Here is a 22,225-nt window from a genome sequence, read left to right on the forward strand (position 1 = left end):
AAAAAAAATCAAAAGCGACGCGGGAAAGACGGGCATACTTTAACATGGTGGAGTACTTTTACACAATGTTAAAGGTGCCCTATCTTTGCGAGGGAAATCTAACACTCGCGACGACGTAACGACGGGAAAAATCTTCGTGGATCGCCGTAACTCCTAATTTGCATACCCGACGCTGTATTACGACGCAAACTCCCCCCAGTGGCGGCCGCGGTATTGCATCCTAAGATCCGACAGTGTAAAACAATTACACCTGCCGGATCTTCTGGCTATCTATGCGTAACTGATTCTATGAATCAGTCGCAGAGATAGAACAACAGATACGACGGCGTATCAGGAGATACGCCGTCGTATCTGCTCTGTGAATCTGGCCCTAAGTCTCCGATAAAAGGGACACTGCACAAACATGAATTGGATGCAGTGTCTCCTCCCCAAGTTTTCATCCAGACTGACCTTCTGGCTGCGACCGATAGAGCCGCAAACTTAACGGAATCAGTAGAGTAGAAGCGTCTGAAATGAAACCTGTTGCTTTGAAAAGCATTGGAAACGTTTTCAAGAGCTCCCCCTCTAGGAGTGCCTGCCTGCAAGTGTTCCTGTAGCTGTGCCAACCAGAACTCCAAATTTCTAGCTACACAGGATGTGGCCAAGGCTGGCTTCAATCCCCACCATTGAAGCATCCCAAGCCCTTTTTAAGACGTCTGTTTTTCTGTCTATAGGGTCCTTTAAATGTCCCATATCTTCGAAGGCCAGGTCAGACTGCTGTCAAGTTTTGGATCTTTATTCCAGACTGCCTCTGGGTTCTCATCAAAGGGAAATCTTCTTTTAAGAAAATTTGTAAAGAAAGCTTTCATATCCGGCTCGGCCCATTCCTTGCGGACGAGATCAGAGAGTATACTATGTATAGGGAATACTCTGGCCTTCTTTTTACCCAGGGCTTCATACATTTTGTCATGCCTGGATAATTGAGCTTCTTCCTCCTCAATCTCCAGTGTAACATAAATAGCGCTCAACAGCTTGTCTACTTCCTCAAGAGACAGCTTGTATTTTGCGACTTTGTGCGGTCTCATCTTCATCCTGGTCTGAGTCAGAAGATTCAGGCCTAACACCGGGGCTATGCTCCCCGATTCTATGGGGCTCCACGGAGCTGGGTATTGTAGGGCTTGGTGAAGGGAAAGTCGCAGCTGCACAACTGGTGGAAGCAGACGTGTTTACATCTGTGATTAAGTCCCTGAGAGATTTAAAGGTTGACCCAATTTCATCTTTAAATGAGCTAAGGAATTTGGCCAAAGGAGAGTCTGCCTCTGATTTTAGTAAGCCTGCAATACACTGCCTGCATAAAGCTTTGTTAGAGCCCGAGGATAACTTGTTTCCACAGTTAGGGCATTTCTTGCAGTCTTACTTGTCCTCCCTCGGAGCCTCCTTAGCCTGAAACAGAGAATAGATGGACTTAGCATCCAACCTTTATCCCTCTGAACAGCACCCGTGCTGCAACCACCACTGCTGCTATTCCCGGGACAATGAGGTATCTACCACCATGGGGTTACTAGTCCCAGGCCTACAACTACCAGCATGCACAAACGACAGGAGTGTCCTGGGGATTCACCTCCTGTGTCGATGGGAGGGACTCCGTCTCTCAAGGGCTGTCCTGGAAGACGACTGGGGAAATATCTCTCATCAATACCATGTCATTTATATTGATTTAAAGCAGCTGTGCAAAGTGAAGGAAAACCTGGAAACACTGCCCGTTCGGGGTACTTGAGGACTGGGGTTGAGAACCACTGCGTTAGACGACTTAGGATACTTTGAAAATGTCATACAAGTGCCGTTAACCAAACCGAGTACAACTGTCTCATGCCTAACATGCAATTTTCTTTTATAGCTTCCAATGCTGATTCAGGCACATTGATGCTTTTTTTCTGATAGGGAAGAGTAGCAGCAAAAATTGTCTGACAACTAAATGATGGAATAGTTTCCACGACAAAAGTCATTGCGGGTGATAACGTAGTGGGGGGGGGGTGATGTTTTCATGACACAAAACAAGTCCAGTGGCGGCACCAACAATAGAAAAAAAAAGACCAGCAAGGGAACAGACAGCAGACAGGAGAAAGAGCAGGACCATCTGTAAAACAAGGAATTCAGTTGGACCAGCTAATATTTGATCAGGAACAAAGTATGTTTTCACCTAGCTCAGGAGAAACATAGGGAAATTATGGATAATTATTGGAGCTGCATAACAGATCAGCTGAAGGACATGCATTTTTTTTTTTTTTTAAGATTTCCACAACCACAGAGTATCGGCGTTCCAAAATTTAGTTATTAAGGTAGTCTAGAATGACATGTCCCTCTTGTCAGAAGAATTATTCCATTGACAGTAGTAAAAAGAATGATTAAAGTTTTGATCTCTCTTTGCGGTAATGCCTAGATTTTCAGCCTTTTTATTTTTATTAATTGTTTTTATTTCGGTTTCATGAGATGTGTTTTATTATAACATTTGACGTTATAACACTTATTTTTCCATTGGTCAAAATATATTTTATATTACCGTTTGTACTAGGAACCATTCAAATTTGAAAATCCTTTTCAAAATGTACCAGTATGTCTCCAGAAGCTTGGTCCCCCAAGCTGTGTCATTACCACGTGGAAAACTTTTGACTGAAGCTGCCTTGCACTCCTTTTCAGCTCTATACATTCATAAAAATGTTGGTATTTTTCAATGTATGGCTTGCTAAAGCATTTCCAAGTGCTCATCACTGATCTCTTCTGTGCTCTCAGGGAAACTAAAAATGGTCTGAACGGTTTTACAGGTTTTCTTTTGCACTAGGAGGCATTTAAATTTGAACATCCTTTCAAATTGATGTCTCCGGACGCTTGGTACCCCAAGCTGTTTCACAGTTTTGACTGAAGCTGCCTTGCACTCCTTTCCAGTCCCATTCATTTAGAAAAATGTTGAGTTTTTCTAAACTTATGACTTACTCAAGCATTTCTAAGTGCTCATCGCTGGTCTCTTCTGTGCGGTCCATAAAAAAAAAAAAAAAAAAAAAAAAACAATCCTTTTGTGAACTGGCTTTACAGCTTTTTGTACTAGGTGGCATTGAAATTTGAACATCCTTTCAAATGTATGTCTCCTGATACTTGGTACCCCAAGCTGTGCCATTATCTGCTGCCTATGTTTATATTGTGTAAACTAAAGAAAACTTGACTATTTTTATTTATTTTAACATTTTAAATTTTTAAAATTCCTATCCAAATTTACCTTGCTGTATGTAACGCAGTATATAACCAATAGTATAACAGTGTCCACTTCTAGCTGGAGTAATTGTCAAGGTACAGTGGGGATCGAAAGTTTGGGCACCACAGGTAAAAATGTGTATTAATGTGCATAACAAAGCCAAGGAAAGATGGAACATTCTCCAAATTACAGATTATACGTTCTTATAATATGTCAAAAAAAGTTAGATTTTATTTCCATCATTTACACTTTCAAAATTACAGAAAACTAAAAAATGGTGTCTGCAAAAGTTTGGGCACCCTGCAGAGTTAATATCTTGTACTGCCCCATTTGGCAAGTATCACAGCTTGTTAACGCTTTTAATTCTTGTTTGAGGTATCTTTGCCCATTCTTCCTTACAAAAGTCTTCCAGTTCTTTGAGATTTCTGAGATTTGTCTGCCCTGCACTGCTCTTAAGGTCTATCCATAGATTTTCAATTATGTTGAGGTCAGGAGATTGTGAAGGCCATGGCAAAACCTTCAGTTTACGCCTCTTGATGTAATCCCCTGTGGATTCTGAGGTGTGTTTAGGATCATTATCCATTTGTAGAAGCCATCCTCTCTTTAACTTCAGCTACCATCCAAAATTTGCTGAAATTGTATTGAATCCATTTTTCCTTCTACTCGTGAAATGTTCCCTGTGCCACTGGCTGCAATACAACCCCAAAGCATGATTGATCCACCACCATGCTTAACAGTTGGACAGAGGTTCTTTTCATTAAATTCTGTGCCCTTTCTTCTCCAAACGTACCTTTGCTCATTCCAGCCAAAAAGTTATATTTTAACCTCATCGGTCCACAGAACTTGTTTCCAAAATGCATCAGGCTTGACTATATATTCATTTGCAAAGTTCAAACACTGATTTTTGTGGTGAGGACGTAGATAAGGTTTTCTTCTGATGACTCTTCCATGAAGACCATATTTGTACAAGTATCTCTTTATAGTGGAATAGTGTACCACAACTCCAGTGTCTGCCAGATCTTTCTAGAGGGATCGTGCAGTCAAACGTGGGTTTTGAATTGCTTTTCTCACAATCCTGCGAGCTGTTCCGTCTGATATTGTTCTTGGTCTTCCAGATCTTGCTTTAAAGGAAAACATTTTATTTTGCTGAAATGACTGTTTACAGGGTATATAGACATAATAGTTAACTGATTCCTTTTAAAATGATTACAAATATATAAAAATCAAGCATATAATGTACCTACAGTTTCAGTTTCGTTTTTGCATCGTTTTTCCTGCTTCTCTGCTGCACAGAGCAGGGCAGTGATGGTTTGGAAAACTAAACTGATTGGTACTGAGGGGTTTTAGACACACAGTAATCCTTGATTAGTGACCACAGAGAGAAAGCTCGCATGACTGTTTTCATCAGGAAACAGACAACCAGGAAGTGTTCAGAACAGAGAAGGATTAGAGCAAAAACGAACAATGAGGACATGAAACCAGGACTGCAGTAAGGTAAAGGAAGCTATTAAGCTAAAAAAAAAAAAAATAATCCTTTAGTGACCCTTTAACTCCCACTGTTCCTGATGACTGCCATTTCTTAATTACATTCCGAACAGAGGATATTGACATCTGAAAACGCTTTGCTATCTTCTTATAGCCTTCTCCAGCTTTGTGAGCGTCAACTATTTCACTATTTTTTTCCATGGTGCTGATTGTTGGGGCAAGGTCAGAGGAGTCTGGGCATTTAAAACCTTTGAGATTGACATCACCTGGTCTTCCCAGACAATGATTGAGAACAATCCATGACACTGGCAGGTCTCAGCTTTGCAAAGGGGGCAGTGCATGCTATAAATTCTGCAGGGTGCCCAAACTTTTGCAGACGCCATTTTTTTGTTTTATGTAATTTTGAAAGTGTAAAATGATGGAAATACAATCTAAATTTTTGTTGACATATTAGAAGAATGTCTAATCTGTAATTTCATGCCTTTTGGAGATTTTTCCATCTTTCCTTGGCATCGTTATGCACATTAATACAAATTTTTACCTGGGGTGCCCAAACTTTCGATCCCCACTGTAGACATACTCCATTATTGCACTTTTGTAGAGAAAGTGTATTTATTTATTTATTTTTGTCAACCACTTAAGGACCAAGCCTTTTTTTAAACACTTGTTTACAAGTTAAAATATTTTTATTTTTTTTTGCTAGAAAAATTTATTTAGAACCCCCAAACATTTTATATGTATATATATTTTTTTTTTCAGACACCCTAGAGAATAAAATTGTGATCATTGCTTTATGTCACAGCGTATTTGTGCAGCTGTCTTACAAGCTATTTTTTTTTCCGAAAAAAATACACTTTGAGTTAAAAAATACTTCCTATCACTGATCTTTAGATTTATATACCGTATTTAATCGGCGTATACCGCACACTTTTTTCCCCTGAAAATAGGGGGAAATCACAGGTGCGCGTTATACGACGATAGTGTACCTTGGGCTCGGAGGGGGACGAGCGCTGCCGATTGTACGCCGATAAATACGGTATATTACTTTTTTAAGGTTTATCAATATATGACCTCCATCACTGTTGTTTATATATAGTGCTGTACTTTCTATTATCTATCTTTTCAATTTGTGTATCCAAAATTTTTGGTACTGGCAGCTTCACATGTCACTATCATTGTGTTTTGTTTTTCATTGGCTTTTCACTCATTTTTATCTAGCACAGTGTTTTCCTTTTTGTTTTAGTAAGTAAGGTTAGCCCAATTTTTTCTATATTGTGAAAGATAATGTTACGCCGAGTAAATTGATACCCAACATGTCACGCTTCAAAATTGTGTCCACTCGTGGAATGGCGACATTTAAATTTCTACACGTTACCACGTTTGAGTTATAGAGGAGGTCTAGTGATAGAATAATTGCTCTCGATCTAACAATTGCGGCAATACCTCACATGTGTGGTTTGAACACCATTTCCATATGCCGGCACAACTTACGTATGCATTTGTTTCCGTGCGCAAGCTCATCAGGACGCTATAAAAAAAATATATTGTTTTTCTTATTTTATCTTTTCTTATTTTCTTTTATACTGTTCTTTTAACCACTTGCCTACTGTGCACATACACCCCCTTCCTGCCCAGAAGAAATTTTAGCTTCCGGCACTGTGTCGCTTTAACTGACAATTGCGCGGTCGTGCGACGTGGCTCCCAAACAAAATTTACGTCCTTTTTTTTCCCACAAATAGAGCTTTCTTTTGGTGGTATTTGTTTGCCTGTGCGGTTTTTATTTTTTGGGCTATAAACAAAAAAAGAGCGTACATTTTGAAAAAAAACACAATATTTTTTTACTTTTTGCTATTATATATATATATATATATATATATATATATATATATATATATATATATATATAATCTCAGTTTAGGAGGATACGTATTCTTCTACATATTTTTGGTAAAAAAAAAAAATCGCAATAACCGTATAGTGACTGGTTTGCGCAAAAGTTATATTGCCTACAAAATAGGGGACATGATTTTTATTTCTTTTTTTACTAGGAATGGCGGCGATCTGCGATTTTTTTCGGGACTGCGACATTATAGCGGACACATTTTTGGGACTATTCACATTTATACAGTGAACAGTGCTATAAATATGCATTGATTACTGTATAAATGTGACTGGCAGGGAAGGGGTTAACCACTAGGGGAAGGGGTTAAATGTGTAGCCTAGTTTGCGTTCTAACTGTAGGAAGAGGGGGGTGACTGGGGGAGGTGACCGATCTGTGTCCCTATGTACAAGGGACACAGCATCAGTCTCCTCTCCCTGACAGGACGTGGATCTCTGTGTTTACACTCAGAGATCCACGGTCCTGCTCAGTTACTGAGCAATCGCGGGTGCCCGGAGGCCATCGCGGCCGCCGGGCACGCGCATTGTGTTCCCAGTAACGCAGCGGGTGCGCGCCCCCTAGCGGCTTTAAATGACAGGACGTCATATGACGTCCTGTCAGAACAATAGGGTATTCCGCCGGCTGTCATTTGACAGCGTGCAAGTGTAAAGTGGTTAAAAAAAAATTGGGTCACTTGTATTTCTATTACAAGGAATGTAAACATACCTTGTAATAGAAAAAAAGCAAAATAAACAAAACATCCGTTTTGCGCATCTGAGCGGTTGCCTGCAGATACACTTTAACTGCTCTCACTGCATCTAGACTCTAGAGAGAGTGCAATAATCTTTCCTCCGCTGTCCGCAGATCTGGAAAAAGAAAAAGGCAGAAAAATGTCCTGATTTGAATGAAAAGCCAACACCACCTTCGGTGAAAAGGCAGGATGGGGTCGTAGTACAATTTTGTCTTTGTGACAAATTAACTGCTTGTCCACCGCCCGCCGTCCAATGGCGCGAGGCATACCCTCTTGTTCTGGGTGGACGTAATATGACATTGAGCCTTCTTAAGCCACTAGGGGGTGCGCACGCCGCATCACTGGGGACCCGATGCGCGTGCCCTTCGGCCTCAATGGCCGCTGGGCACCCGCGATTACCCAGTAACAGAGCAGGACCGTGGATCTGTGTGTGTAAAGACACAGATACACGCCCTGTCAGGGAGAGGAGACCCATGGTGTGTCCCTTGTACATAGGGACAACAATCGGTCACCTCCCCCAGTCAGTCCCCTCCCCCCACAGTAAGAATCACTCCCTAGGGAACACATTAACCCCTTGATGGCCCCCTAGTGGTTAACCCCTTCCCTGCCAGTCACCTTTATACAGTAATCAATGCATTTTTATAGCAGGGATCGCTGTATAAATGTGAATGGTCCCAAAAACGTGTCAAAAGTGTCCGATGTGTCCACTGCAATAATCGCAGTCACGCTAAAAATCGCTGATCACTGCCATTACTAGTAAAAAAGAAAAAATAATAAAAATGCTATAAATCTATCCCCTATTTTGTAGCTGCTATAACTTTTGTGCAAACCAATCAATACACACTTATTGCTATTTGTTTTACCAAAAATATGTAGAGGAATACATATCGGCCTAAACTGAGGAAAACAATTGTTAAAAAAAAAATGGATATTTATTATAGCAAAAAGTAAAAAATATTGCTTTTTTTTCCCCTCTTGTCCCTCTTCTTATGTTTATAGCACAAAAAAAAACAAAAAAAAAAAAAAAAACGCAGAGATGATCAAATACCACCAAAAGAAAGCTCTATTTGTGGGGAAAAAATAAAAAATAAATCATTTGGGTACAGTGTTGCATGACTGCGCAATTGTCATTCAAAGTGTGACAGCGCTGAAAGCTGAAAATGGCTTGGGCAGGAAGGGGGTGAAAGTGCCTTGTAGGCAAGTGGTTAAATAAGACTCTTTGCAAGAAAGAGCTGCCAATTCAGATGCTCTTTTAGCGGAAAAGATAGCAATCAAAAAGGCCAATTTCCTGCTTAAAAGGATCAGAGGAATCTGGCGAATAGGTTCAAAAGGTTGCTTTTGCAATACTGATAATACCAAATCCAAATCCCATGGGCACAAAGGAGACTTGGCTGGTGGATATATCCGCAGTACCCCCTGAAAGAAAGCCCGAACTAGGGAATGAGATGCCAGTGGTCTTTGAAAAAAGACTGATATAGCCGACCCTATATTTGATACTTAATGGTATTATATTATATAGTATAGTGGGGACAGAAGGGTTAAGTGAATGCCCCTGTGCAACAAAGGGTGTGGTGGCCTGTGGTGGGCGTTGACCAAGACACGTGACTGCTAATACATACACATTTATAAGGGGATCTGGAGAGGTCTGGATGCTATCGCTTTGGCTCTGAGGAAGAGGGTTCGCCCTCGTAACGCGCAAGCCGTACCTTATGACGTCTGGATTCCCCGGCTATCTGGTTCCAGTCAAATGCGTTTTGGAGGCATCTATTTCCATTGATGGAGTTGTGTGAACGCTAATATTTTAACTTGTTTGCGAGTAGTCATCAACTTTGTACATTTTTATATTAAACCTTGAGGTTGGTAATGCATGAGGTCGGTGCACTCTTCTTTTCCTTTTGTTTAAATCTAGGCTCAGAACAGAAGAGTCTAAGAAGGCTCAGCCTGTCACAGCTCCTTCCATGTTCTCCCTCCCCTCACCACAGCAATCATCAGCGCTGGATGCCATTCCTGCCACAGATCAGCCATTATCTGAGAACACATTATACTGATCTATCCACGGTTGTTTCATTACTATGTGCAACTGTACATCAGCATGATCAAAGCATTAAGCTTAAAAAAGAAAAAAAAGGGAGACTTACTCTCTGCACATAATGAGCTGGTTGATGGATTTGCAGATCATGAAGATGAACTCCACTTAATCAACCTAAAGCTTGCAGACTTGGAGGATCACTCCAGGCGTAATAATATCAAGTTCCGTAATGTGCCAGAATCGATCCAGCATTTAGAACTAATACAATAACTACAGTCCCTGATGCACACCTTATTACCCGACCTTACATTCCGTGACATGGAAATTGATAGGGCACAAAGACTTCCCAAGCCACTGCACCTCCCAGCCTTCACACCCTATACATGTACCAGACCCTTCTGACCAACTTCCAACACACATGTAAACTGAAGGGGCTTATCAAGATGTCTGAAGTTACAGAGTATACCCTTCCCTGCACTTATCCCACCAAAAGTCTGGGAAACGTCAGCACTCTAATTCAGTACCTGCCTGCCTTTTAGGTGTGCCCTGACCCACGTTATAGACAGTGGACCACTTCCTTCCACCGATTGTTTGCAGTAGTTTTTGCACATTGAGTCCGTGTTTCATTTGTCCCAGGGCTCTCCCTTTTTAAAACAATGCTAAGAACCAGAAGTCTAAAGTTGAAGAGGTAATTTCCCAGATTGTACACTTATGCCTTGTACACACGATCAGGCTTTTGCTGGGCCAAATCACATCGGAATTCAATCGGAGTAATAATACACACACACACAGTGTATTTCCAGACTTTTTCCATCGGATATTCCGATTGTGTGTAGCCCCATCAGAGATTTTTCATTGGATATTCCGATGAATTTTGTCTGAGTTTATTTATATATATACATGTGTTTGTTTGTGTGTGTATATATATATTATATATAAACTCAAACGAAATTCATCGGAATATCCGATGAAAAATCTCTGATGGGGCTACACACAATCGGAATATCCGATGGAAAAAAGTCTGTGATTTCGATCGTGTGTACAAGGCATTAGAGAACCAAAACAAACAGGTTCCTTCCCACAAGCTAGCCAGTGAACTCCTGCTCACTTTTACTCTATAGATTTGAAAACAACCTTAAAATGAACTAAAGCCAAATAGTATGCCTTAGGTAATTAGGCTGGAGCTCTATTTTCCCAACAGGTCAAAGCCCAACGTATTAGGAGTAAAAAAGCCTCCCTACACCAACCTACCACCAAACTTCTCACAAACTAACAGGACATAGTTAATGACTTTAGTGATTACTTGTCAGGGAAATGCTGGCCGGCGCATGCCAACACGTATGCGTGCATGGGTATGCGCACCACGTGTGTGGCCCTTTAACATTGGCGCCAAATGGCATTTATAAGGATGACAATTGCACTAGGGCCTTTGCTGTCTGATCTGCAGTCTTCCCTGTATCCTGTATCCCTGATCTTGTTGACCCCGCTTTCCTGACTATCCTGATTATCTCCAAACCTGACCCCAGCTTGTCTCGACTCTGATTCTGCTTGATCTCCTGCTGCAAAACCTCTGCCTGAACTTTGACTATTCTCTGCCTGGCGTTTTGCTATATCTGCCTTCCTATGTATGACGCCGGCTTGTCTGACTCTGCACCAGTCTCTTCACTGCTGCATCCGCAGAACCTGTGTCATCCCTGCATCCGCAGCACCTGGCTTCTGCATCACCTCTGCATCCGAGTGAACCCGCACCTGCTACCTGCTTCTCTGATATACCAAAACAAAGAACACTGCAGGCACCCCTACCCCACCGCTCTCTCGCAGCCACTGTTGCAACCTTTAGCGGTCCTTGAACCAGGGCTGTACGAGAGGCCTTCCTCTGCTCATCAGGCTCTGTCTGAAGGTATGTGACATTCTCTCTACAACCTTACAAGTGGTATAGCTACTCCTCAACCAAGACCCAAATATACTAAGCTTCCTATCCATGACTGACTTTCCAACTATTACACCTGTCCAATCAGATGAACTCTCAACCATTCTCAGACTAAGAAGTTCTAAAAGCCATCAATACGCCCACTCTCCAAAAATCACCTGGAGAAGATGGTTACACCAACGAATTGCACAAGAAATTTGCCAAACTCGTTACCGCTCACCTCAGTGCACTCTAATTCTGCTGCCACTAGTGGTTCTCTACCGATTGACATGCTATGCTCAATTATCACGACCATCCCCAAACCAGAGAAAGATCCTACTTCTATGACTAATTACAGGCACATATCCTTCCTTAACACAAATGTAAAAATATTTGCCATATTTTGTCCATGTTTGGGGTCCAGCGGACCGATGGCCGTGGAGATATCGTGTCTCAAGCTGACCCTGTTTCCCCATAGACTCCCATGTTAAACGGTCCATCTTTGGAGGCACGGTACCGGCCAGCCTTAGGTGCCAGTGACCCCACCTTTGGTCATTGCACCTAGATTGTTAAATTGTCTTCCTTCAGTGCATCCGGACCAAGTCGGCTTTATGCCAGACAGACAAGCACCAAATGCAACTAGAAAAGTCATCAATTTGATTCATCAGGTCAACCGGTCACAGAGAAGGCGCTCGACAGGGTAATCTGGGGATTCCTGAAAGCAGTACTCTCTAAATTTGGAATCACAGGTTGGTTTCAATTTGTGTTATTCTACCTTTATTCAAACCCCTCAGCTAGAGTGTTGATTGATGGAACCCTATCTAAACCGTTCAGGTTCTCCAAAGGTACAAGCCAATGATGCCTGCTCTCCCCTCTCATTTTTACTGTAATAACGGAACCCCTAGCAGCGAGAAAAGGGGGGATAAGTGCATATCAGGCATTATGCACAACTACATGGAACATAAACTAAGCTTCTTTGCTAATGAGGTCATACTTCTGATCACAAACCTAGTCCGTTCTAAGCCAGCGATCCAAGACATCCTTACCCAATTTAGCTTAGCCTCCTTCTATAAACTCAATTCCTGGTCCCTGGTCCGCCCGCTGAATCTCACAAATAGGCAGAAGTCCCTCCTGGAAGGATCTCTTCCTTATACTTCGACAGGGGCCAGGGTTGGGCTCAGCCCTTTGCTTCTCGGAGCTGGCTGCTCAGCTGATGGCTAATTGCCAGCTCCCGATATCCTGCTAGTCAGTCATGCCTACTTAAGCTGTCCAGCTCAGATGATCTCTGCCTTCGCCTCGGTCAACATCACAGAAACTATCTCCTGCGTTTCTGTTAAAGACTTGCTTGGCTGACATCCCTTCTGGCTCCTGATCCTGCTTGCTGTTCTGCTACATTCTTCTCTGGCTCCCTGACGTTTGGCTTGTCTGCCTATCCGATTCCTCAACTCTGGCTATGTTTAGACTGTGTGTACTCTGTTTATCTTTTTTATTAATATTAAACAAGTGTGATTTACCTGTATTTCTGTCTCGGTCTGATTTATGGTTTCTGACAACAGGTTAATCTATCCCATACCTAGGGATAAAGTTAGCCCCCTCACTGCCTCACCTCTATGATCTTAACTACCATGGCTTCCAAAGACTGCTTCCCCAACTACTAAGCCAAATGCACACAACAGGCCTATCTAAACTAGGAAGGATTTCCTCGCTTAAGATGTTAATCCTTCCCAAACTACTCTCATTCCATGCAGTAATTATCCCTACACCTCATTCTTTCTTTACCTCAATCAAGAACAACATTTCAAGATATGTCTGGGATATTAAACCACCCAGATGTGCCCACTACATTCTAACAAAAAGGGAGGCACAAGTCTTCCTCACATCCAAAGCTATTATAATTCAATCCTGGACCAGCTTTACTACTGGTGGCACCCAACTCCTAAAAAAAATCTGGTCCCCCATAGACCCGTCATCCTACATACCCAATAATCTCTGTGACATCCTCCTGCTCACTTCTGGGTGGTTTCCTCCAAAAACAATGACCACCTCGCCCCATCAATTACAGACTCACTGACAGTCTGGAAGAAATTCGACCAGACAACAGCCATAGCTCACCCATCTCAAACTCTACTGATCCCTCTCAAAACACCAACAACACACTTTTCAAATCTTAAAGTACAAAACTGGCAGAAACACAAGAATAGTATATTATGATACCTCTACAATAAAGACACTCCAAAAACCTTCACATTACTCCAAAATGAATACCATCTCCCTCAAACGGAAGCCTTTACATATATGAGGAATTCCAACTTTCTTCAAAACGTCTAAAATTTCCACTGAGGTCAAAATATCTGAACCACTCCACAACTTCTACACCTGTACAGGGTACCCAAAACATGGTATCTCCACAATGTACTCAGCCCTCAGTGACAACTGTCCCTTCTCTCAAATCACCTCCCTCTCAAAATGGGCAGAAGAACTAAATATTATTGTCACCCCTGACAAGTGGTCGCAAGCCTTTAAACACACCTTTACAGCCTCTTATTGCTCCAATCAATGGGAATCATTCCAGAAAACAGAACACAGGTGGTATCTTACACCCTACTGCCTCTCCAAATTCTTCCCAGGACAACCTTCCACCTGTGGGAGGTGCTGTGGAAGCACTGGTATCATAACACACAACCTGTGGTTTTGCAGATCCATAAGCTCATACTGGAAACAAATATTTACTCTGATCTCCACAATATCACAGACTACAACAACCCCTAACCCATTGCTAGCATTACTACACATTGGGATAGAGATATTCCCCCCAGGTTACGAGTGGTAATATTACACCTACTACTTGCGGCAAAACTGAACATCACCAAACTGTAAAAAAAAAAAAACACATCGCCCATTCATCTCCAATACAAGTACAGATTTGAACCTTCAATGCAAGATGGAGAGACCATTTACTAGGGGAAAAAAACAATGGTAAGTATGGAAAAGTTTCTGGATAAGTGGTCATCCTGGCTCATACATCTAAAATGTACTGTAACTATGTGATGATCTCCTTATACTACAACGTCCTCCCATTTCCATATCTCCTCTCTTTTCTTCTTATTCTTCCCCCTACTATGATATAGCATAACTGACTACATAGCTAGTGTCGCCCCCCCCCCCCCCACCCAAATTTATTTTAACTGTACTTTGCTATTAAAATGTGTTGTGTAATATATATTTGAACCCTAGTTCTACTTATGTGATGCCAATGCATGTGTGTGTGTGTATATATATATATATATATATATATATATATATATATATATATATATATATGTGTGTGTGTGTGTGTGTGTGTGTGTGTGTGTGTGTGTGTGTGTGTGTGTGTGTGTGTGTGTGTGTGTGTGTTTGTTGGCATCACATAAGTAGAACTAGGGTTCAAATAATTACCTAGCAACACACCACCCCAGCAAAACTCCAAAACGGGCATGTGCAGCCTATGACAAGGTGCACATTGTACATTTTTACATTGGGAAAAAAAAAAATCACATTTTTGTTAGACAGGTCATAATGAAATTGTAACTTACCGGGTAAAACACTGATTAATCAGCAGCTGGGTTTGATTTCTGCCACAGTAATGTCCTCCTCATCCTCTATTGTCTCCACATCTATGCCCTCCAGCACTTCTGGATGCCATGCTTTGGAGGACACAGCAGGCAAGGAACATGTCCCCCACTTTGCCCAGAGCATACTTTAGGAACCCTCCAGACAGCGATATACATCAGAAACAGCTCTTTAGGACACAGACCCCACTCTATCGTGATCCTGGTCCTCGAGTGGGCAGTGTTGTACCGTGCCTGGGCTCCAGACATACAGTAGGTGACAGGTGTGAGCAGCCAAGGGAGACGTGGATATCCGGAATCACCTAAGTTTGAAACAAAAAATGAAAGTGGATTATAAATTTGTAAAAACAATAGCATAGGAGGCTTAAATTAAAAAGAGGGGAACATTACTGAGCAGTCACAGGTAAAAGCTTGCAAAGAAAAGAGACATGAATTGGAAAGAGGGGCACATTACTCAAGAGTCACAGGTAAGCGCTTGCAGAGGTGAGACATTGGAAAGAGGGGCACATCACTGAGGAGTCACAGGTATGAGCCATGAAATAATCTTGCATGCATATTTGCTAACATACATGTAAGAATAATATTGGAGTTTTCTCCACTACTTACCGTTTAGCCAGCAGCCATGAGCGAATGAATCCTTTTCAAACTTTTCCAAAAGCCGTGACTGTTGCAGAGTATGGGCATCATGGACTAACCCCGGGAATCCGGTCACCACATCCCTGATGAGCATTTAGCTGTCGCACACCACCTGTATGTTCATGGAGTGGTAGCCCCTCCGGTTCCACTAAATGTGTTCCTTCTTGCTTGGGAGAAAGAGGGGGACATGGGTGCAATCGATTGTGCCCATCACATTTGGGATACCAGCCATGCCATAAAAGCCTCCTTTAATCAGATCACACTGCTGACAGCATTCATCCTAGGATCTGTGAAAAAGACGCCTGCGAAATGCCAACCACAGTGACAGTTGTCCACCACAGCCAAGAATATGGTCATGCCCGAGATTGCATGACTTCTTTGGGTAGTGGTCTCCGGGTACATCTGCAGCCTCATGTACAGCATGAGGATAAGCGCCTTTGTAAGCCTGAACTTACGAACCACCTCGCTCTCACTAAAGTCATCCAGCAGGGACCGCTCAGAAAACTGTCGAGGAGCCATGATAACGAACCTCCTCTTCCTCTTCTGCCGCCTGCTCAGGAGACTAAACTGTAATAAGTTGGTTTTAAATAGCTCCATTGGATACAAATCCCCAGCAACTCGCTCTCTCCACAACCTCTCACTGCACCAGGAAATACAGCACTGGTTACCACCAGCAAAGAGGTGATAAAAAAAATTGCACCTTTTTTTAGTTCCGGTTTCGTTTGTGAATTGGATTTAACCGAGTACTGCATGATTTTTGGCGATATTTACAGACCTTTTTTTTATTTTTTTTTATGTTTTTACAGCAAATTGTTTTTATTTTTTTTGTGTGAATTGTACTTAACCTACTGCATGCAATAATTTATGGAAATGAGCAATGATACCCTTATTGCATGCAGTAAACGATGGTGAATCGACCCCATCATTTTTTGTATTCTTTTTTGATTTCCATTAATACATATAAAAACATATTTTCATGCTTTGGTTGTAAGCCATTTTAAATGAACGTGTCACAGGCATTTTTTATGGTATCAGTATAGAATTATTCTGCCCTGAGCGATCTTTTATAAATGAATCTTGCAAATATTTTTCTGTTATAAAATACGTTTTAATAAGGGTTGTTGGAATTCCACATGTCTACAGTGGCACATTTATCTATAGTCAAAATTTAGATTCATATATTTAATTTCACATTCAATTCCAATTATTTCTATCCTAATCCTATAAATCTGAATGATCTTTAAGTTTGTAAATGTACTTTGTGAAGATCCCCACACATTTACAGTACTTTCTTAAAGTGCAAGTTCACCTTTACAGAAAATCTGTAAGTTGACCTTACACTGGCCCCCCCCCCCCCAATCTTGCTCTCTCAGGGACTGGTGCAGAGATTTGAATCCTCCTGGCTTGCTCTCCTTTCCTAGCAGCACTGGCAGGATAGGGTAGATGGATTCTGATTGGTCAGCGCCGTCCATGCGATTTCAAATCCCCGGACCAGTGAAGCAGTGTTTCAGTCCCTGACAGAGCAGGATTGCGGGATTACAGTCTAGCGGGACCTGGGAGGAGGTCAAGTGTAAGGTCACCTTACAGATTTTCTGTAAGGGTGAACTGAAACTTTAAATTCTGTGATATGTATTTACTATGCTCTGTGGGTAGGCACTGCTGTGTCACACATTTCACAGAGTGTGTCTTCTGATCTACAGAGGTGCTGAGAGGAGGAGTTTCAGGAGGCAGAGTCAGTAAAGGAATCACTGCTTGCAGGCAGAAAGGTAACATGGGATATGTCGTCCTTGGAAATTCAAAGTAAAACAGCAGAGGAGGAGCTGAAAAAGAATCCAAGAAGTTGTGGAAAGAGATGGCCAGCAGGCAAGCAGAACTCGCAACATGAAAGGAAGCTTATTTTAGATTGTTAAAAATAACTATTGTTTGTATTATTACAATGCTGATGTTACAAAAAGTAAGTGTATACTGTCACTAAAGATCCCCTTTGAAGTGGGATTCCACCCGCAATTTTTATTTATTTTTTAAAGTCAGCAGCTATTACTAACACTGTAGCTGCTGACTTTTAATAAGGACACTTACCTGTCCTACACGCCCGCGCTAATGGCCCCCCCACGCCGATCCCTCGATCAGTGCAGGTCCCGAGCCGCTTCACTGCCCGTTTCCTACTGCGCATGTGCGAGTCTCACGCCGACTTGTGAATGGGCGAGTCTCGCGCCCCATTCACTAAAAGAGGATGCAGAAGCAGACAGACCGCGTTTACGGAAGAGGCAGATTGCGAACTACCACATAAGCAATAGGTATTTCGGGTGAGTATATTTTTTTCTATTTTTTGGGGGATTTTTTTCCTGGGTGGAACTCCACTTTAAAGTGCTAATAAAGGCAGTTTAAATGACAAAAAAATGATAAAAAATGACAAACATGCTATACTTGCCTGCTCTGTGTAATGGTTTTGCACAGAGCACCCCAGATCCTCCTCTTCTCTGGTCCCCTGCCCTTTGCCAAGTGCCCCCCACAACAAACAGCTTGCTAGAGGGGCACCCAAGCAGGCTCGCTCCCAAAGCACTGCTTTCTCTGTGCATTCACACAGAGCACCCTTTCTCCTCATTGGCTGTGATGGACAGTAGCAAAAGCCAATGGCTCCCACTACTGTCTCAGCCAATTAGGAGGGAGAGACGCTGCTCTAATGCGCATTTCTGGGCCCAGATAGAGTTTAGGTATTGAAGGGCCTGAGGAAGCTGCACACAGAAGGTGGTTCACCTTAATGCATAGAACAGGGGTGCCCAACCAGTGGCCCGTGGAGCCCTCTGATGTCGCCCGCGACCTCCTGATCTGGGATGGCGGGTTGGCAAGCCCAGATTTCCGGTTGCCCACCCACCATCCCAGAGCATCAGTGTTGTGAATGAAGCTAGTGGAAGAGGAAGCAAGCAGCTGTGGAGCAGAGCCCCACAAGCCAATGCTTCCTTATAAAAGCGCTGGCTCCTGTCATAGGCGGAATTATACCAAATTCACTCTGCCAGGGACAACTGTTACCTGAATGGAAAACTGTTATCAATGGTAAGCTTAATACTAAAATCACAGTGTATTTATGGGAAAAACTGTTCTGCAGTGGTTACTGTGCTGCTTTTCAAACAGATCCGCAGGTGCAGTGCACCTGTGGGTTACCTGCACTGAGCCATAGACTTCTGGTTTTACCTGCGGTTTGGGGCGCTTTCAGAAAGTGCACTACACCTGCAGGATATAATAGACTTCTATGGCAAAGTGCAGCTAACCGGCAGGAAAACCACAGGTGCACTGCACGGCACCTGCAGCGTGGGTAGACCGCAGACCATCGGTGTAAAACCAGCCTTAGGCCCCTTTCACACGATCGGTCTGACCCAATCGGACCCTCCATTCACCTCTATGGAGCGGCAGATGTAAAGAGACTTGTGTCCGTTTACTCCCACCTACCTCCAATTCGATCTGCTAAAAGAACAGAAGTGGATCCGTCCCCTTCCATCTGATCAGATCAGAGGGCCCATAGAGAAGAATGGGCTGTGTCTGTGTCCACTCAGAGTGGACACGGACCTGTCATCCGCTCATTGTGGCCCACGACTGGTTACCAAGTGCTTAAGTTTACCTGGTACTAGAATACAGAAGGGGCGAGTCTTGGGAAGTCAGTGCCACAGGAGGTGAATACTGCAGCTAGAGACTTTTTTTTTTTTTTAATCCCACTGAAACTAATTTTTATTTATTTTATTAAAAATGTGGAGATGGATTTTAAACAACAACTGCATTAATGTGTGTTTTTTTTAGCTCTGCCTGGAGTTGCGTTTGAAAAAAGGAGTATATACAGTTGTAGCAAACCCAAAAGCAAAAACATGTATTATATTACAGCTTACCAATTCTTAGATACGATGGCTGTTTTGTTTTTGTTTTTTGGCTTTCTTTTCAATTTCACCTGGTGATCCAGCAAGTCTGCTGAACAAACTGCCCTGCAGATGTAGCAGTTAGATAGATGAGACAAACCATTTACTATTGGCAGGGGTGCTTACAATGGTCAGCTTTTTTGTATGTAAAACCTTTATCCCAAAAGGAACACAACCGCTTGCTGTAACTGCTAAATCTGATCCAACACTCCACTCCCCCCAGACTGGCACTGCTGTTGTATTCCTTCATCCAGAGTGTAGGCACCCTTAGGCTGCATTCACACCTGAGCGATTATCTGCTTGTACCTAGAAGCTCAAAAATGCTGGAGGAGAAAAAAAAAATTATTCTCTATGGAGATGGTTCGCATCTCCACTCCATGTCGCCTGAAGCCAAAACACCTGAAGCTCAAGTTCTGGTGCTTTTTTTGTCACTCAAATTGGGCAGATTTGGGCGTTTTTATTCCCATAGGAATTAACCAATTTTGTACGTACCCGTGCATTTTTCTGCTCAAATTTAAAAAATAAAATAGTAATAATAAATGAATAAATAGATGTAAAATAAATACACAAGCAACTAAAGATCATCATAAATAAAGTAAAATAAATTAATAATATGTAACAATTAAAAAAATATATTAAATTCATTAATAATAATAATAACCCAAACAAAATAATACAATAATTTATTTTGTGTTAGGGTTAGGGTGTTTAGTTATTTAAGGGATAAGAGTTAAAAGTAAGGGTTAGATCCGGTTCACACTGGGGCGACCTGGGATCCGACTTCAAGTCGCGCGGTCGAGAAAACGAATGGAAGTGAATGAAGCCGTCTTAATGTACACTACTGCAGTCGCTCCGACTTCAGAAAAGGTTTCTGTACTACTTCAATCTGACTTCTAGGCGACTTGTACCCATTGATTTCAATGGAAGTCGCCTCAGAAGTCTGATCACTGTCTTAACTGAAGCAACAATACAGGAAGATAACATACATTTCTCAGGCAAACCCCTCCCTCCCCCTCCCTCCCACAGAGCTGATTGTTGTTTGATTGGCCACTGGAAAGTCTCCTGTCCTGGAGGCAACTTGAAGTTGACTTGTAAGTTGCCTGATCATTCATACTCAAGTCGTGTCCATTTTATTTGTGTATTTTACATTTATTATTATTCATATAATAATAATAATACAATTAAAATAATAATAACCCTACGCCTAACCTAAACTGAACTTGAACCCCTTACTCCAATGAAAAAACATTATAATAAATGAATATGAATAAAAGAAGAAAAAAAAAATCACGCTAATGGAAAATCTAAAAAACCTAGTAAACAATAGTTTTCATTGGCTAATACAAAAAAAACGTCAAAGCCCAAAAATGCTGCATAGAAACACGCTATTCACGCTCCTTCTAGAGTCCATGTCTAGTTCTCCAGTGAGTGACACAGTTCCAGCCAGGGTGGGGGGTAGGGGGAGTCTTACCCCCCCCCCCCCACCACCATTACTCACTTCTGAACCTACCCCTCACCTATTACAACACTCACTAGTCTGGAGGCATCTTCCTGTCAGTGGGGGGTCACTCTCCCCCTCAATGGACTTTCACTGCCCTTCTTTCTCTTTGTCTGTTCCCCTCCATCAAAGAGTACAGGAGGAGACAAAATTAAATTAAAATACCTCCCAACCTGTGTTCATACAGTACAGCATATTCCATCATCACCATCCTCTGCATGCTACCATCATCTCCATTGGGGGTTCGCCCTGGGGGTGGTCGATGGAGCAGAGGGCGCCTATGCCTGCTCTGTCCAGAATTCCGGGTTCCAACTGCGGTGGTCACTGCTTGGGCCCTGCGTGGCGGCCATTGTGGGGATCCACTTACCCAACTGGGGCCCATCAAGCAGGAGCCAACATACTAAATTGTACGTCTACCATTATTTCCATCCTCTACCAACATCTCTCCTCTTCAGAGATTCCTGGCAGCAGTGTTCCACTCATTAGAGGTCACTCCATCAATGTCGTTCAACACTGACAGCTAGGAGCAGACACACTTATGTTGGATTCCTTTAGTCAGCCTTGGCCGAGGGCTGGATGGGAGCTAGCAATCAGTGGGTGGGGCTTAGGGGTGGGACCCAATGGGCTTGGTATCAGTGTTTTTTTTAATGCGGTCCCCTTAGTAGAGTCCAGAAGCAGGAAACAGAAGGGGGGGGGTAAAAAAAAGAAAACTAATGCAGTCACCACATCTAATGATTGGTATGCTGCATATTACATTTTTGGTTTGAGGTTTAATAATGCTTAAAGATGCATAAACCGGTGTTGAGGTTGGAACCTCTTGAGGACTGACAGAAAAGCTTGGAGGTCAAGTCTTGGCTACAACATACTGATAATCTTTTTTGAGTAATTCATCTTTCAAATTTAGGTTTGAAGTCTGTATGGTGTTGAACAAATGCAGCATTTCCAAAACTTGTCTATGAGAAATTCCCTGAACTTCTAGTGCAACTTAAAGTGGTAGTAAACTCTGTACTACCACTTTAACCTACAGATAAGCCTATAATAAGGCTTACCTTTAGGTATAAAGAATATCTCCTAAACCTGTAAGGTTTAGGAGATATTCCCCTCGCAATGCAACGCTGACTGCAGTGGCGCATGCGCGTCAGAGATCCTCGGCTAAATGCCCGGCAGCCGCCGGACCTTTCCCGCGAGTGATGACATCGCCGCTCCAGCCAATCACAGCGCTGGAGCGGCGATATCCGGAAGACACGCCGAGGCACGATGACATCTCCCTCGGCGTGGACCAGGTAAGTTCCTCACACC

At 42.4% G+C, this 22,225-nt stretch overlaps 1 protein-coding gene across 3 annotated transcripts in view; it reads right to left on the reverse strand.

Moving 5' to 3' along the window:
• The window catches only part of DROSHA (drosha ribonuclease III), a 478,288-nt gene that overhangs the window by 441,329 nt on the left and 14,734 nt on the right, over window positions 1–22,225 (reverse strand). The gene's annotated exons all lie outside the window — the stretch shown is intronic.

This window comes from Rana temporaria, chromosome 5 (assembly GCF_905171775.1).
Source record: "Rana temporaria chromosome 5, aRanTem1.1, whole genome shotgun sequence".
NCBI classification, from domain to species: domain Eukaryota; kingdom Metazoa; phylum Chordata; class Amphibia; order Anura; family Ranidae; genus Rana; species Rana temporaria.